Raw genomic sequence first — 16,577 nt, 5'->3', positions numbered from 1 at the left:
GTTCATCTTCAAGCCGCTCTTTTTGGATCTCATTAATGTGCGTCGCGTTATATAAAATTTGCTATGTTTAACAGTTTAACAGCCAGTGGCCACCTTCTTGTTCTCCTGGACACAGATTACGTACTACACATTTCATCCATTATATTCACTCTTCCTTTATTGGAATTCTAGTCCGGCTTATTTGTTTCAGGATCAATTGCAGAATCATCATGCATAGTAGAAATGCTCTATTTTTTCGGCACGTTTGACACAATAGTGACGTCTCTTTGAAACCCAAAGATAAACCATCCGACTTTTTTGATTTTACTGGTTAAATGACAGTTTCCTTTTATTATTTATCATTGTTCCAACAATTTTTGTTTTATCTGTTAAAAGATTCACAGCTAAAGGGTAGCTTGCATACCAATTGCCGCATGTCAAATTTCTATTCTTTCCTTTCCATGGTTGCAGCAAACGATGGACCTTCTGGTTGTTGACCACAATAAACCTCCAAACTTACTTAAAAAATTTATAGTGGCACAATACAACACTTTTAGGCCATATTTCGCCGCTTTATTGGGTATATACTGAAGCTACATCGTCCTCTAAAGGGAATCAGCATTTCATTTATTGTAGCTTATGCGTCTAACTATAATTATTTTTGCAGTTTTCTATAAAACGATCAAGTGTGAATCTAACTGCAGCAAGCTTGTCGATTGATTTTCTTCCTTTTCTGTTATATTTGAAATGAAAATCGATTGCAGTTCATGCAACTTCGAAAGATTTCTGATTATATGCCATCTGTTGTCCAAAGTTCAAGAAAATATCTATGGTTTTGCTTTTCAGCTCCATCTAGAAATAGTATAATAAAAGCCAGCTCTTCATTTGTTGTTGTATTTTTTGCATCTCGTAATTTACTCTAAACTTTTTGATTTCCATATTTGTACATTCGACAATATTTTGCATAATATCATTTATAGAAAACATTTCAAAACCACTTTTTTTATCAGTAATATATTTTGCAAAACTTTTAATGAGAGGGAAAATTTTTGCTATATTTACTAGTAAGTGGATTTTTATTCCACGTTCACCCAAAAAATATTCTTCTGTGATTTCGCTTTCTTCCTCTATTTCTTCGCCTACACTTAGTTCTTGCTCCGACTCTGTGTTATGATCACTTTCCTGTATAAGCTCATCGTCAAAGGTATCTGATCTTTCAACTTCATCTTCATCCTCAGGTTCATCACATATAGCCTGAGCTCGATCTCATTTTCGGTAAGACGATTTTGGTTTTTCACGAGTACCCGATACCTAAAAATGATTTACTGTATTTTAAAATATATCTAGAAATACTATTATAAATCTAAAATTTTTTTTCTGCAAGCAAAATAATATATTAGGTTATCAAAATATACTTACATAACGCGTGGTGTACTTTGTATACCAACAATAAGACTGACGAAACTAGGAGTGCACAATATATATCGATATTTTTGAAAATATCGATATTTGTTCGCGATATATCGCATCATTCCGATATTATTTTATCATCTAGTATCGATTTATGAATATAATTATCTTTTATTTAATATATCATATATCGTGAGAAATTGAAGCCACATTCCATTGCTTTTGTTATGAAATGATTTATACCTGTAATTAATTTATTCCCAATAATAAAACGCAGAATCAAAATTCTTCTACTCTTTCCGCAAGGGCAGCACTAGTAGTACCTAATTTATAATCTGTAATATCTGTATTATGTGTCTGTGGATCTGTGGCTTCATTTTATAACTTTAATTAATTTGTGGTTTGTTTTGTTTGTTGTAAGTGATTCTTTACTCGCTTCGTTCTCAGTACAAAATGCAAAAAGTAAGTTTAACGCGATTTTAAAGATAAATATTACTATTCATTAGTATAAAATAATGAATAATTGAATGTTTTAGTATATATGAAATTCCCTAATATGTAGTTTTAATTATTACGTGGTAAATTGCCTATTTTGTTTTTAGTTTCAAAAGTATTGGAGATGCGACATAGTCGATTAATATAGATTATTTGATGGACTTATTTCATTATGTTTGTAACTGTTTCTCTTTGGATTTCTAACACTAAGCTAGGATTTCTGAAACCGTTGGGGATATCCATACTGAATACAGTGTTTACACCACCACTACACCAAAACTTGCAATTACACTATCTGACACGCGTTTCGATAACCAAGTTATCGTCTTCAGAGACTGAAGGTAAACTGGAATGATGACTTGGCTTACCTGTTTTATACTAAACTTTCTAAACCCAAAATGAAAAATATGGAAAATTTGCTGTGATACCTTCCAATCCTCTGTATGAAAAACGATTGGAACGAATATTTAGCAGAGTGGGTTTTAAATTGATTTAAAAATCCAACAATACATTAAAAGAATTGTTGGGCAATCCTAAGGATAAACTACCAAATTAGGAAAAGATCGGTATATTGGTAGACTAAGAGATCCGTCATTGTTCGGTTTAAAGGACACATACGAGGATGTATTGGTATCTAGTTAGCCTATACCAATTCCATGCATAAACAAAATATTGCGTTACCATAGCAACGAACAATTACTTATTAGAAGTGTAAGTGTAAAGTTTGACCTCAAAAAAGTAAACCAGAGTTACTCAATAAATTAAAAGAAAAAAGATATCCACCGAAATTGTGACAATCGCAAAATTGGAGTATTGAGCCATTATCAGGTACCTGTATTTAAAAGGGTTAAGAGGTAAGCAGATTTACGAAGATACGCATAATACCCTTGGTGATCAATGTCCTTCGAATGCGACCGTGAAAAATTGGACTGCAAGTTTAAAAAGAGGTAAAATTTCTATTGAAGATGATGACCGATCGGAAAGGCCAGTTTCTGTGTCAGTTCCCGAAAATCCATCAGAAATGGATTCCCAAATGTTTGAATGTTGACCAAAAGCGTGCAAAACGATGTAGACTTCTTAAAGCGAATTGTTACTATGGATGAGACTTGAGTACATTTCTTCGATCCAGAAACAAAGCTGCAATCGATGGAATGGAAAAATCTGCTGGTAAAGATCTTGCTTCAGTTTTTTGGGATTTCCATGGAGTAACCATGATTGATTTGTTGGATAAGGGTAGAACAATAACTGGTGATTACTGTTCGATATTACTGACAACTCTACTGGAGAAAATTAAAGAGAAAAGACGCGGAAATCTATCCAAAGGTGTTTTGTTTTTTGTTTTTGCAGGCAACGTCCCTGCATACAAATCTCATGTTGCTATAAAAAAATTCGGAATTTATGGTCTGGGGATTACTAGAACACCCCCCTTATTCACCAGATTTGGCTCCGTCCTACTATCATCTTATTCATCAACTGAAAAAAAGTTTAAAAGGTCGTGAATTTTCTTCCAACGAGGAGGTAAAAAAAGCTGTGGACGTCTGATTTGCAAAGCAAGAAGAAGGATTTTTTTTAAAGGTCTAGAGACGTTGCGGGTTCGATGTAATAAATGTATCCAATTAAGAGGAGAATATGTTGAGTAATAAAATATTTTGACATTGAAATTTTGTTTGGTCTATAGTAGGCTAAGAATATTTCAATATATTCTCGTAGCTCATTGGAATATGGACGGACCGGACAACCAGGTATTGCCGATCACGCTGCCAGAGACAATCATGACATAAATATTAATAATGTCAAATTGTTAAGAAATTTATACAATAATAAATTGTTGGATGCATTCGAAAGCATTGAAATTGCTAGATGGAAGAGTTACTTAAATAGGGACAAAGCGCCAATGCCTTACAGACCCTCCATAGTTCATTAGTCAAGGAATGCATTCTCGCCAAGGAGTTTTTCCCGCTGAAATTTATTTTCGCATAAGCATTTTTATTGGTGGGAAAATTTAGTATAAAATAGGTAAGTCAAGTAATTAGATTTATGTTTACTTTCAGTCTCTGAAGACGATAACTTGGTTATCGAAACGCGCATCAGACAGTGTAATTATGAGTGTTGGTGCTCTCTTTTTTTTCAGAAATTACGATATTTTTTGTGAATATATTGAAAAATTTAACGGGAAAACTACCAAATGCAAGCAATGTCAAAAAAATGTTAAAACGGCTGACAATTCCTTACGACATATCGATATAACACTACGATATCGAGAAAAATATCGTTACTTTTTTTTGGATGAGCTTCCCTAGATGCAACGTGTTGAGGACATTTCAACGATAAGTTAGATGCGCACGCAGTGTGGGGTGAGTTACATTCTTGCATCCGTTTACAATTAGTATAAGTCAAATATCTGCCTCGGTAAAGACTATCTTATCTGTAAAAGCAGGGTCACATACATCTTTTGCATTATGATCAGTGCTTTTTTGTAGTAACATTACTCTATAAAGAATTGCTCTCTTGAATTGCTGTAGAATGAGGAATATCGAAATATGTGACACAAATTAAATAGGTTCATTCGTAGCATAATAATAGCCTTTCTTTATATTCATGTGAGTAGAATTCAAGAAAATTTCGTGGATGCCTCAGAAATTGAAAAATCACGTGTTTTTAGGAAAATAGCAAACTCTAACGATAATGCATTAAAGTCGTCAAATGGATACACCAGAAATATACAAATCATTAAAAGTTCTGATCATTGACTCAAAAATTGTAGATAATCGTTCATTGGGCTCATCAGTGGTTGTCGCAACTGACACCAAATTTTCGGCTATCAGAAGAGTGTAATATATAGGCAGATGAAATATACAATAAGCTGTAGTTTACATAATGAGTAACCCAAAACCGAACTACTGCTCTGATTTACTAAACGTCATAAAATCAACGATAGTACTAAACGTAACACTTTGTTTCTTCGCATGTTGGAATCGACGGCAATTAGATAGCTGTTACAGCTGCCCATGAAGAAATAGAAACATCTTAAAATACATATTAACAGTGAAATTGACAAAATTATCAAGAAATTAAATTAGGGAAAGATCCAAATAAAACGGAGTAGCGAACCAAATTGATAGATCAACTACTATTGACATATAGATGGCAAATTAAACTATCGAAACTAAGACTCGGTCATACTCCAATTACCCCTGGTTTTAGAATTTAGAATTTTAGAATTTTAGAAAGGGAGTAAAAAGTATGAAATTTCAATGAAGTGAACAAAAATCTACAAAAAACACGAACAACAACACACTAGAAGATATTAAAATCTATAATAATGTGTAGTGAATATTAAGATGAAATGACTTAGTGTGTAATTTAAATTAGGATAACGTAAGGTTATAAAGAATAGTTGGGCATGTTCACATATATGGGAACCTATTTTGCTCTTTTTATGAAGCAGATTTAATTTTTTTAAATTATATTCGGAGTAAACCTCTTTTGTGTTTTATCCTAATGCTCACTCACGCCATTCAAAATATTTATGATTCCGATTAAACTGCCGTGTTTATTTGATACAATGGAAAACCATACAAAACATTAATATACACTAATAGTCTAGGGTAGAAGTCTTTAAAAATGATAAAATATGAGAAAAATAGTAGGATGAAACCCAGTGAAAAAATTATTTAAAAGTTCTACAACTTTTGTATTCACATCTCAATTTATATGAAAAATAGAAATAACAAAGTTTTTGGTTTATTTATTTTACCTTTCACAAACAATTTTTTGCACGAAACTTAGTAAGAACCCCAAACTCACTTTAGTTTATTTGATTTAGAATACTTATTAGTTAAGTACCCTTAATTTTCAATCGAAAGTTCTTCTGTCAAAATATCAGCTTTTTAAAGAAGTCGGCGATTTTTTCGTTCGTCGAAATCTTTACTTTCTGATGGCGTAAAAAAATTTTACCATCACCATGGTATATTTTCTCAGAAATAACAAAAAAACTTACATCTTAAAATTTTATTCAATCATTATTTACAATTTTCAGATATTTATTGAAATTTTGCATTAAACGAGAAACATGATATTCTCTATTACATTCATGAAAATAATTAATTGAAGTGTGAAATTCCCTTTCATTTTTTATCTTCTTTTTCAATGGGTTTCATCCTACTATTTATTTTTTAGCTTAAAAAATTATCGACTCTGGTCTATGAAGATAAAAGGTAGCGATAGAAGGATCGTTAGGCCGGCTGACATTGAAATGGCGTGGTTGAACATTCTCCTTTTCCCTATTAAAAAGTATATGCTCACATTTGCGCTTGCTCGAGACGGTATCTTGATAATTGCGACCTTCTATGATGTCGAACATTGATCTCTCCTCAACACGTAGTGACTGAAATCGCATAATTATTAAATTATCAAAAATATTATCTTTCCGAGGATCCAACAAATACATGTTTATCTATGCCATCATTTGTTTGAAATGACTTTCCACCAAACCATTTTTTGAGTTTATGAACTGAAAGTAATCGGACGGAACCTTATCAGGTATGGAAGTTGAGGCAGTAAATTGTAGTTTACTAGACTGGCCACTAGATACATGTTGAAGTTACATAGCTTTCTTAATTCCTAAAGGGACAGGAGTAGTAACAACGTGTTTATTAAATGAATTATTGCAATTTATTGCAAAAAAGTGGGTTTTGAATAATATGTAGATCACGTGAATGTGAAAAATGAACAGTTGGTTTAGTTGACAATATTATGTGACTCAAAGTGAAAGGCCACTTATCTGCTTGATATAATCGTGGAAAAAGGAGAGTTATTTTCTTTCTTACGGAGCTATAATTTCTATATTCATGAATCTGTTCTTTTACAGTGGTAAAAAAATTATATTTAGATTTTGAAGCTACAAAAGTTCTGTTTTGTTCAGGAGAAATTGATAAAATTTTCCATTTTGCTATATCTCTATTATCTACAGACCGAATTCAATTTTACAAGGAAAATATGTCAGAAATAAATTACCTTCTTGATATATTTAAGCTATAACTCGAATAAATCTAACAAATTCCTGTGAGTAGTAAGGGATAAATGTCAAATGATTTCCATTGGGAAATTGAATATGGTCTGATGAAATGATGATGATGTCGTTAATAAATTGTGCTTTGGGGACCCAAAATCTGAACTTTTTTTGGGTCATAAAGGTTTTAGTGGTCCAAGGATGAGCATTGCATAGTCGGTTAGGTTCTAACATAGCTCTTTGGCAATTTCAAAGGAAATGTACTCTGTACACTCAGAATTATTGTCATTAACCACACCTAGCCCATAAAGGGAAACGAGCTTGGTTTGTATCGGTTAGATAATTTCATTGTGAAAAGGGAATCCAAATATAAAGTGTACGTATCATGTAAAAGCCTAACAATTTACTTATACAAGGAAAATAAATAATTTATAAATTAATTTTTGGGGCCATAAAAGTTTCTATGGTCCAAGAATGGGTATTGCAGAGTCGATAAGGTTAGTTTCTAGCCTAGACATTTTACAATTCCAAAGGGAATGTATTCTGTAAATTCTTCAGAATTATTGTCATCAACCACACCTAGCCTATAGAGGGAAATGATCTTGGTTTGGATCAGTTAGATAATTTCATTGTGAAAAAGGAATCCAAATATAATGTGTACGTATCACGTAAAAACCTAAAAATTTACTTTACTACCCACTCCACTCAGAATGTTTTTTGGGTACCATCGACCATAAAATTTAAATTGAAATATTTCAATCAATCAATATTCCCCGAAATTTTTTTTGAATACCATTAACCATGAAATAATTCAATCAGTATTTCTATCAAGCGTAAATTTTAATATTGAATCATGAAATCTACGAATTTAATGTTTTTACAAGAAATTACACAATTTAAAACCGCCAAAAGTCAAAGCTGGGAATATATAAAAGTTAGTACACTTTAGTGTTTAATTTTGCCACATTCCTAATATTAAAACTTCTTGAGCTCTTGGGTTAATTTTTATTTGGATTTCATTTTATCTTGAAGTTTCGATTCTTACTAGAAATATATCTAATTAGAATGCTTAAAAAATATTGAAAAATGTGATATACATTGGATAAAATATGAAATAGAATTTATGTTGAAATTTTAAGGTTTTTTTATGTTTTGCTTATCGTTAACTGATGATTTATTTTGTTTTATGAAGATCATTTCTTTGATTCTTGAGTTTTGATAATTTTTATCTTGAGTTGATATTTTTGTGTTTTTGAAATCAATTATGACTTAGGAGAATGATGTTCGGTTTATAACAGTTTTTTAATAAGAAATATATAAAATAAAAAGCGACCAAAAGAATTTTGGTCAAAATAAGAAACTCTAGTACTAATACCCAAAATTTTTTATATATATATATAGGATAATGAAGACATTACACAGTTATAACCATTATATGTCTTGGATGTCTTGTAGAACAATCCACTTTTATGTCTTTAGAACAGGTATATATGTATATATTATAAAATATACATAAATGTATCGAAACCTTATGTATAATTTATGTTGAAACGATATGTATTCCCGAAATAATATAATCTCTACTCACATGTCAAGTATATACTATGTATATTCATGCGAGTATCAGTATTCAAGGAATATTTTTTGTATATAACGAGAGTTTACACAGAAGATTAAACATGATTATACCTGTAATATATACCTGTAATATATATGAAACTTACAATATATTCTTCGCATATTGGGAAGGCTATATGTATAAACATGTTACATTCTGAGTTATCAGGTATGATATTAATAATAGTGATGATTTGTTAGGTATTTAACATAATATAGGATTTTAAAAGATTTAATAGAGTTATATGAACGAATATGGTATCATGAATTAATCCTAAAATACTCACAAAATAGAAATGCATTTTTAGCCTTGAAAAAGAACATAGCGATCAACTTAAACATTCACTTAAACATTTATTCACTACTAAAACTAAACACTCACTGAACATTAAATTTAAAAATTGTATGTAGAATAATAAACAGTATCACGCAAACCACCATATACTGATATGAACGATGTAACGTTTTTTGAAAATACTAATCGCTAAAGTATACTATTCGTTTTCCGAGGAAGTATAAAACTTTGTTGTCACGAATATTGATAAAATCGTTTGGTACGGTAAAAAAAATCTCTTGGTCTTAATATTTTATACCAGGATTTATATCTAGTATCAAAGACATGCGTAAATACATTTAATTTTGGAATTAATTCATTCTCAACTCAAATAAAATAAGGTTTTTTTTTCAAATGGTTTTCTCACTGGTTGGAATGTTTTTCTTAGAAAGCATTATTTGTCCTAACATATATTTAGTGATAGTATATACAACTGGCTCTCAGATTCTTCTCGAAAGTAATAATATATTTATTATTGAAAAATGAAATGAGAAGAAATTCGAATTAATTGTGTATAAAAAAATATAACACATATAGGCCTGTGAAAGAAAAACAGTAACTTTAGGCTAAAATATCTATTACAGATGAGATTCATTTAGAAATGATTGGGATGAATCCTGGTGCCTGATTTTACTTCTGATGCTTGATATCACCGTCGCCTACCAGAAATCCAGGATATCCTATGACCGTGCAACGGCAGACAGCGAGTATAAGAAAATTAAGCCCCACTTCATAAATAAAATCAAATTGAAGTAGTGAATGGACAAATTCATTTATTCCAAATATTGGGTATATACTTCAATGACCTAGGACTATTCCCACATACATTTTATCAGAACTACCATTTCCTGATAGCTTCTTCACCTATTAAATATCTTGACCTAGTGTTCGTAATATTTCATTTGTTATATTTTATATTTGTACCATCAAAACTTTTGGATTTAAACATGTTCCGCCCTTGAAATTCTTCATAATTGTGAGATCCTGCTAAAAATGAAGCTGGGATAATAAAGCCCGAATTGCCGATGTAGCTAAACTCTCTTAATAAAATCGAGCTCTTACATAGCTTTATAGATGTTGACTATGTTATAACTCCACTGTTGATCAGTTGACGTCGTTTGTGTTGGGTGTAAAATTGGTTTTGGAAAGTGCTTTTAGTGAAATGGTTCGTAGCTGATAACAAACACCAATAAAACTTGTTTCTTGAAACTCGGTAAAACACCAATATAGAAAAATGTCATACCTGTACCTGTTCACTAAGATAATTTACTGTCCATGGTATAATTCTTCCAATATCAATTGCAGATTATAAAAACTCTTGCCGACAATTTTGTTTGATCTACCATAGGTGTGGATACTTTATTTTATAAATTTATTATTTTAATAATTTTTTTTTAAAATTTGAATATCTTATGCGAGAAAGTATTTGTTGAAAGGCAATCGAATCATCATAAATTGGACGGCATTATACGCCGTTATTTCGACAGACTCTTAATTGTAGTCCCTCTTGAAACTTGGAAACAATCATTATTATATCTCGTTAACTTGCTACAACTGAATATTAAAGTATAAAACGTAAATAGGCATGTAACATGTACCTGCCTGTAAGGGAGTTTGATTTAAACAGAGTACCAGACGTGAACTGAGTCCTTTTTGTACCTCATTCGTTATTTTCTCTGGAAAACGAAATTTTAAAGTAAAAACCATGAAGGTAAATAAATTCTTAGCAAATAAAATAAAACATTTCAATTCAAGCTCTTGGCGGTCTGCTGCTAGAATTTTCTTTACGAGCTCCACAACCCCTTTACACAGTGCTGGAGACTGATTACATTTTGGTAATTCTAATTTTACTTTCGCCAATATTAACTCTATAGGGTTAAATATGCAATTTTAAGAAGGTAGTCTGAGGAGAGTATGACCCTGTTCTTTGCACAGCTTGTCAATATAATAAATTCTCTCTAATTTCAGACCTTTAATAATAACAGTAAGCAATTCTTTGTTTGTTTAGCCCTTTTAACGATCGCTGCCAGGAATATAAATATATTTTCCAGACATAAATGCTAAAATTTGAGCTTTGTTACGACTGCTATTTGGTATCTTGCCGCGAGTGGTAGGATGCGTTGCCCATAACGATTCCTGACTGGTAGCATGTTTGATTAAAGCTGTTCATTAAATACCTTCAAATAATTCTGCTGTCATATCTTCACGATCATTAGTTGCACAGTTTTCAATTTTTTTAGCAGATATTAATGAAGCATTAGGCCCGAAACCGTCTTTGCTTCCAGCGCATACTATTATAATGCGTTTCCCTTTAGAACATGGGCCATTCAAACAGCAATTTTTACTGTTGTCAACCCAACCGAAATTTACCACATCGTGACTGTCAAACCATGTTTCATCTACCTGTTCTCCTTATATAATCTATAAATTGTATAAAATCTTGAATACCTTTGTTATCTGATTTCTGTTTTTCTTTACATGTTTTACGGTTCTGTGAATGATTCACAGCAACCCCTTTCGTGACTACTCGATGAATAGAAAATTTATTTACTCTAGTTAATCCAGCAATTATTATTATGATTGCATTATCAGATTGCTAAATATTTTTCTTTTTTAAGCATTCGACTATATTTACAATAATTTGCTGTGTTTGTATATATAAATCTTTATTATTAAATTCATACCTATCTTTATTCTCACTATACTGTGCAATTTTATAGTCTTCATTTGCCCTTGATCTAAACAACGCCATATTTCTATTTATTTGAAGAAATTTATGAATTAAATGAATCTCACCAAGCCACGCCACTGCTTATCGCAGTAATATTTCGAGAAATTGTGTAAATACGCTTCTTCCGATAGCTTCGGTTAATAGAAATGTATTTATGTTTTCATTGGTAAACAGTGGAGATGATGAGACCAAGTTGGCTGACGGTTCGTTAGGTGTTTACCGAATTTTATACGGGTAATAAACATTATTTTTCATTTCTTAATTTGGTATGAGTGCCATGCTTATTTATAAAATATTGATTGTTCCTCCCATAACTGTTTTCTGCAATTGATATTGGAGAAGAATTATAACTGCGTACAATTGGTTCGACCTTTTCGAGAAGGTCATAAAAATATTGGAAAGGTAATGAAAATAATTAGAAAGTGAAGAAATTACTCAAGAAAGGTCAACTGTTTGCATAACAACTGCAGATTTACGGCGGATGATACTAAATTTCTTGAACTTTCTATATGATAAAACCCTAGAACAGAACGATTTTATGTTCATCAGCATCCCCGCAATCGATAATTTCGGAACAGAAATTTCAAGAATCAAAATTAATGCTCTTTGCATTTTTCTAACTTTCATTCAAGGAATCATTCACAAAGAATTTCGACATGGAGGAACAACAATTAATGCTACAGTATACATTTGAATTTTGAAACATTACATGAAGCATCTCGTTGTATTCTATAAAGTGTTGGTTTTCTGTTCTTGACAATAGTCGCCCTCAGACAGACAAATATTGTCAAACAACTCCAGGTAGATTAGGGGATGGTGCAACGTTAACATCCATCATACTTTTTAGATTTCGGTCCAATTCACAGTCTGTTTGAAAGAAAAAATATTTGGCGATATACCTATCGTGTAACGAAATATAATAATGTTAAATTCAATCCCAAAAGAATTCTCGGGTATGTAAAAGATCTCACCGGTCTATAATTGAATGTATCTATTTCAAAAGAACAATAATTTCATTCACTAATTTGGTCTTTTATGCGAAAAAAGCTCGTCCTGCTGAAATTTTGACTATTGTCAAAGGATGACAACGATTAAATTCTCCAACAGGACCCGGAAAATTCAAGCAAATATGAAAAATTATGATCACGGTCCGCTTACAACCGGAAATTCATTTTCCTGTTAAACTTTTTAGGAAAGACAATAAATACTGAATTTCATTCCGAACTCCATCTGTTCCGAAATCATGTTTCTTCGTGGAAAAACGCTAAACAAATGCTGGAAAGCTGAAGAAACTATAACTAATTGGTTTCACGATCAGGTGGCAAACCTGTATAATCATAGAATCGAAGCGCTGCTTTGGTGCGACTTGACATATATTTAAATATCATCCTTAATATTGTCCTTCCTGGTATGTTATTTTGAATGGTGTTGCGGGGTTCTAAGAGTTTTTCAAAATGCCAACGTTTCGATCATTCATTTGATCTTTATTAAGACTTCATCATTAGAATTACCTCTGTGCCATATGTATTGTCGATAGATTTGGAGAAATCAGGTGAAGATGTCATTCTTAATTTTATTATCCTTCCTAGTATATAATTGCGGTGGGTGGTGCGGGTTGAGAGCTCAAAATAAAACTGTCTAAGAATTTCTTAAAATGTCAATGTTTCGATCTTTTCAAATCTATGGACAACACAGAGGAACCTCGAATGTTGAAGCCTTGATAAAGATCAATTGAAGGATCGAAACGTTGGCATTTTAAAATACTTTTGCTCAGTTTTATTTTTAGTCCTCAACCGGCAACACAATTCGAAATATTTAAATGTTAATGACTAATATGCTGAGCAAGCAAAAAGTTTCGTATTTTGAACCTTAATACAATTTTCGTTCATAACTCTTACTCCATCGCGTTTCTTATCTAAAAAAAAACGTTTGGGAAAATCAATTTTTGTCATATAATTGATTTGTTCCCATCAAAATACTTTTTTTTCAACGTTATTTTACTTATCTGGAGGTGGTCGACCTATACGTAAATTACGATAAAGTGTTTTAGGACCGGAAATAATTAGATGAATTTGGTTATCATAAAACTTAATTAAGATACGTATCAAACATGAGAAGAAAAAAATGATGTTATTTCTGATGTTTTCCTAACTGATAGGAAACGTATTAGTAATAGTAATGGAGTATTGAGTCAAAACATAATTACAATTTCAATAACTACAAATCAGAAGATTCAGACAATACTGAAAAAAGAAAACGATGAGGATTATAGTGAATTAGTAACGGAGACACTTGGAAAACGTAATTAATCGATGTCCCAAAAAGAGGAAGATTCTAATATGGAATAAATTCAGTGGTTCAAATACATCTTTGAAAAATGATGATAAGAATACAAAAGTAGCAGAAAGTTCAAAACAAGTAATCGAATAACGAAATTTAATCATTTCAATAGAGAGAAAACTCAATTGGCAATTTTATGATAAATTAAACGCGTCTTTACATCACAATATTACTAATAACTTCTAGGTAAGCGGATCTACACTGGTTTCTTATTTTTGATTTTTACTCCTCAAAATTGGCTAATTTGCTTTCAAAAACTTTGTCTCCCAAGTGTCCCCATTAAAAACGTCTGAAGTATATCTACCAGCATGGATGTACTCCCGAAAAAACTCTATGGATATGAGAGAAGCATCATTTTAATTAAACCATATATCTCTAAGTTCAGTGTCATGTACGTGGTTGAAAAAGAAATAGCCAATCACAGTACTCATTGTTCTTCTATTGTAATACATACATACATTTATTTTGATATCCTCACTAAATCAAATAATACAGATTTCAGTATACCTTTTCATATACATCTTAAATAGGAAAGATTTTCATGGCATGAAGTCTGCCATTTTGAATCGGACCAAGTGCACGTGTTTGCTTGATTCCATTTTAATTATTGTGACGTGATTTTTCTGAGACTTTCATTACCACGGATCTCTAATTTTCACACAGTTAGTCAAGAAAATGACTCGTTTCGGGTTTCGAATTTGTTTTCAACTGAATCAAGCTAAGCTGTGTAGTTGGTTATACAAAATTGTGGTACCTACAATGATATATTCGTCCAAATGACTGAGCTTTGTTTCTTTACAAACCAAAATATGGTTAAGACATGATCGAATAAAACAGACAGACAGTTTTATTTTGGTTAGGTTATCACTTAAATATAATAGACTATACAGCCATATACAACAACATGTTTGAATTTTCTCATAGTGTTAATAAGAATGCACTTTAATCAGTAAGGCTGAGGCCGCACTACGATTTTTTTCAGCAAGCGGTTAATCGCTACAACCGTGAAACCGCTTGAGACGCACACACCACGATAAAAAATCGCGAAACGACCCGCAGTTTGAAGATGGATTTCAAGGTAGCAGTATGTGTAGTTGCTCTGATAATAAGAAATAGAAAAAGAAGACGTCAACGCAAATTTCGAAAATATTGGATCCATCCACTTACTGGGCGTAGATTTGAGAAAGGTTTCTTTCATAAGAAGTATCAAAGCTTAAGAGACCATCCTGATAAATTTTTTAATTACTATAGGATGTCAGTAGCCAGCTTCGATAAGATTTTACAAATTGTGCGTCCGTACATCACCTTCATGGATAGAAAATTTCGCAAATGTATTTCACCAGAGGAGCGCCTGTCTGTTACGGTCTACCGAATACTGACCAAAAAACCGCCCGCGTTTACGCCAGTGCGTGCACGTCAACCAAGTTCTATAGATTACAAATTTTGCCGCGGTTTTTACCCGCGAGCATTTTGTAGCAAATCACGGTTTTAAAATCAGTCGCGGGAAAAAACCGCAGGTGCGGCCGCTTGTATTAGTTTTCTAGGGGCACAAATTCACGCGATTAAAAACCACAGCGGTTTAACCGTAGTGTGGTCTAGGCATTAGAATATTTATAAAATATGTTTCAATATTATTCGTCGACCTAGACAGAGAGAATCGTTAAATTTTTTCTTGAGAAGGATAAGGATATATTTATTTAGGATATGGTTTATTATGGGTTTTGCTCTGGCATAGGAAATCTTCTCTACAAACCTGGGATTTGGTGGTTTTTAGGAGAGGTTTCTTCCAATGTGGTAGTGTTCATTGTGTGTGTATCCGCTTACAACCGCGTGAAGGATTATAATAAGCTGAAGAGCGGGTTCAGCAAGTTACAGGAGTCCCAATTTTCTTAACAAATACTTTCAATACTGCCATCCTATTAACCCTTTCCACTTGAGTAGGTACTTCACATTTCCGGGTACGACTAGAGACAGTTTATCGATAACGTTATATATCTAAATAAATACACCCTGTATACATTGTTATTATGTGAAACATGGTGAAGCAGATACTAGTCGAAAACTACGAGCTCTTTTTGAATTTTATTTCATATATACGACAACACGAGTGGTTCGAATAAAAACATACTATAAGTTTTTTCTAAATTATAGATCGTTATTCACATTCCTCGAATAAAATTTTTTTTTCCATTTCAATTTTCAGTTTTATTGTAAACTCCAAAAACAAGCGTTACTTGTCGACTATGTCTGACCTTGGCCGTAACAAATTTGTCAACAAAACAAAAATTACTGGAAAAACTACTATAAAAAATCATATTACAAATATGAATAATTATGTAAAGAAAAATATTATTCTCTTACTCACTAACTATTCCAATGAAACACACCGATATGTCATTTCTATAGCTATGAAGTATACATTTTTCTTCGAACGTACTTATTCAAAAATTAATGACGCGTTGGCGGTGTACTTGAATACTTTTTAAAAGCATCATTATATTTTCTCGGATATTTTTCACAAAAACTGTTGCTTCTTCTTTAAGTTAACTTGTTTAGAGTCACTTTCATAGGAATCAATTTCTATTTATATTTAAAAAGATTCAACAGAAAACAGATTCTCTTTTCAGAGGAGTAGACTTCTATAAGAGATAGTTCAACTT

The 16,577-nt window shown here is 31.9% G+C and overlaps 1 protein-coding gene across 9 annotated transcripts in view; it reads right to left on the bottom strand.

Annotated features, from left to right (window-relative positions):
* LOC130440912 (synaptotagmin 1-like) overlaps positions 1-16,577 on the bottom strand; it is a 113,465-nt gene that overhangs the window by 87,026 nt on the left and 9,862 nt on the right. For 4 of the 9 annotated variants that reach the window (XM_056774266.1, XM_056774267.1, XM_056774269.1 and 1 more), the window contains exon 1: positions 8,800-9,047. The exons of 4 other annotated variants lie outside the window; for them this stretch is intronic. The gene's annotated coding sequence lies outside the window, so the exon portion shown is untranslated. Of the gene's footprint in view, positions 1-8,799; positions 9,066-16,577 lie in introns of those variants that run through there. One more of the 9 variants, XM_056774273.1, reaches the window with a different exon arrangement.

This window comes from Diorhabda sublineata, chromosome 3 (genome assembly GCF_026230105.1).
Source record: "Diorhabda sublineata isolate icDioSubl1.1 chromosome 3, icDioSubl1.1, whole genome shotgun sequence".
Taxonomy (NCBI): Eukaryota; Metazoa; Arthropoda; class Insecta; order Coleoptera; family Chrysomelidae; genus Diorhabda; species Diorhabda sublineata.
Note: the sequence above shows the minus strand (reverse complement) of the source record. Positions and strands in the feature narration are given on the sequence as shown.